Source organism: Haemaphysalis longicornis, unplaced genomic scaffold, assembly GCF_048455015.1.
Source record: "Haemaphysalis longicornis isolate Haplotype H1 unplaced genomic scaffold, Haemaphysalis longicornis Haplotype H1 scaffold_135, whole genome shotgun sequence".
In the NCBI taxonomy this organism is placed as follows: domain Eukaryota; kingdom Metazoa; phylum Arthropoda; class Arachnida; order Ixodida; family Ixodidae; genus Haemaphysalis; species Haemaphysalis longicornis.
The window spans coordinates 378,061-380,743 of record NW_027526240.1 but is presented as its reverse complement, the minus strand read 5'-3'; the positions used below and the strand labels follow the sequence as shown (position 1 = coordinate 380,743).

Sequence of the window (2,683 nt, the reverse complement as noted above, 5' to 3'; positions counted from 1 at the left end):
GGAACAATCACAAGTGCCATGTCGCCGCCTACGCGTAACTGGTGCGGTATGTCTTGCGGTGTCAGTCCCACTTTGAGATTCAAGGTCACAAATCGAGTCGTCGAGCCTTTGTCGGTGACGCCGAAAACACGCCACCGCTCTCTTGAGATGTCCATCACTTTGCCATAGGGCAGAAACGCCGTGCGCACCTCATCGTCGGGCACCCCATGTAGAAGCCAATGGAGCTTAATTTTTACGTCGTGGTTGTGCGGGTCGATCACTAGACACTTCCTCTGCGTGACTTTCACATCGTCGGCCGCAAGAATTTTCTTCACGGCATCGGCATTACTGAAGGTAACCGCCAATACGTGATTCATTTCGTACGCCCCCAGAGCGATAACGTCTGGGAGCAGCGCCAAAGGAGTGAGCGTATCTCGGAAATCTACGCGGAAAGGCCTCGCTTTCACGTCAACGTGCAAAAAAAACAGTGTTCAAAACAAACTTTCCTGTTGGCAGTTGAGGCAGCATAACTTGATAGTCCTAGTTGTCAGTTCCCGAAGGCCTGTTTCCGCGGCCAAGCTCGGCCGCATTTACCGCTCCCGAGGAGCCAGACATCCTGCGTCCGTAGGCAAGCGCAGCCGGAAGCAGTCCCTAGACCAACGAGCCAGGACGGCAATGCAGCGTGGTTGCCCCTATTTTTGCCAGATATAAATAAAAACAAGAAAGAAAACAAATGAGCTCGTCCGGGATTTGAACCCGGGACCTCTTGCACCCTAAGCAAGAATCATACCCCTAGAGTCACCAACGAGCCAGGACGGCAACGCAGCGTGGTTGCCCCTATTTTTGCCCGAAATAAATGAAAACAAAGAAAACAAATGGGCCCGTCCGGGATTTGAACCCGGGACCTCTCGCACCCTAAGCGAGAATCATACCGCCAGACCAACGAGCCTTTTTTTTTTTCTTTATTACAGGCTTGGTACAGAACATGCAATACAACTTTTGCACAACACAAGGTTAAAAGCACTGGCCAAGCTCTGGCAAGTGCGTGTGGGTTAAAACTGCTTCAGGGGTACCAGTTCGTTCAATACATTCATCCACGAGGGTGGCTCCTTCTGGGAGTTGTAAACATTTCTTATAAATGCGATGCTTTCTTTAAAGTATTCCCTCGCCGGACGTGCGTTGACGTCGACGTGACGAACTGCCATACGCGTTTTCCACAGACTGTGCAGGCTGAGGACAATAAACATGTCGTGGGGCACACCTTCGTCATTTTCTGTCGGCAGAAAACGTATGCCATAAGGAGTTATCGGTAGATCTTTCTTTAAAGTTCGCTGGAGGAAGTCCCAGTGAAAAAAAATGCGTCACTGCAGTCGAGAAATATGTGTTCAATAGTCTCTGGTTTACGGCAAATACAGTCGATGCCCCAGGGGACAAACAACCATTTTTCTTGTAGCCAAGGTTTCACTGGAAAGGTGCCGCTGTGAAGTTGGAAGAAAAAGGATTTCGTTGATGACCGGACTGATCTTGTCCTGGATCTGCACAGTGTAAGGATCGGTACAGAGGCACCGGCATTGTCACATCGATCAAGTCTTTGTGAAGTTTTTTGCGGCTAACAGCACTGAGATATTCGATTGAAAATCGCGCTTTTAAAGGGACCCAGAAAAGCCTTTTCTAAAAGTTTCAAAATGCCTTTGTTGTCGCGTAGTACCAATATAGCGATGCAATGCCATTGGAATTATTGATATACATTCAGTATACCTGCGCCAGAAGCAATTAAGTACACCTCTCCCCCCTTGCCGATCGATTCCTCCTCCCTCTCTGCTTCTTTCAAAGCAGCTGGAAACACTGAGAATAGCCATGTGACATCGCGACGCTCGACTTCCGTTCTCCGCTAGCTACATTCCTGCGCCTAGGCACGCGTCAATCGCTGCAGACCCGCCTTTGCCTCGGGATCGCGCAGGAAGGAGGAAGAGCAACCGGAAGCCAATGGCAGTGACGTTGCCGGCGACCGACGATCGGCCGAATCAGGGGGGCGCCTCGCCGTTGCGGCAGCCGCGGTCGGCTCGCTGCGGCGGCGCGCTCATCGGCTGAGAAAGGCGATTTTCAAAAATTGTTTACAATTATCCGTACAACGTATGGGGCTCACACTTGGCTCAAAAATCCCCCGTTATGTGTTATACCAACTGAATGCATTTGATTGCCATCTTCACAAAGCTTGTCTGGGTCCCTTTAAGGACTGGTATGCCAGCACCACTTCTCGTAAATATCCCCTTGCAGTCGTTCCCCTGGTAACATAAGAAGACACAACAAAGCCAGGCAAGGCATCACACAGCCTGAGTTGGATCATAGTACGTAAAAAGTCATTGTTTTGGTCCGTAGAAAAGCAAATCTCGACACAACTTGTCTCACAAATAAATGAACCAACCCCAAGCCGCCACATTTGACAGAACGAAAAAGATTTGTGCGGCTAGTGCGCTCCCACGTGGAGCCCCATATAAATACGGCAAAGACCCTACGCAATTTTCGCACATGAACCCTTGTCATGTATACCACTTAAAGAACATACCAGATCTTTGCAACCAAAAACAAACTGCACACAGTTGCACGTCCAAACATTGATAAGTCGCGACCGCAGCACATGGCCGTTTTTTCTCTCACCCGTTCTACCTCCGCTTCCCAGTATTATTTCGTGTCGCGGTACTGG

At 49.7% G+C, this 2,683-nt stretch overlaps 1 non-coding gene across 1 annotated transcript; it reads right to left on the bottom strand.

Annotated features, from left to right (window-relative positions):
• Positions 1-856: 856 nt before the first annotated feature.
• Trnap-agg (transfer RNA proline (anticodon AGG)) lies at positions 857-928 on the bottom strand. Its single transcript has one exon. It is a non-coding gene; the product is annotated as a tRNA-Pro (tRNA).
• Positions 929-2,683: the final 1,755 nt, after the last annotated feature.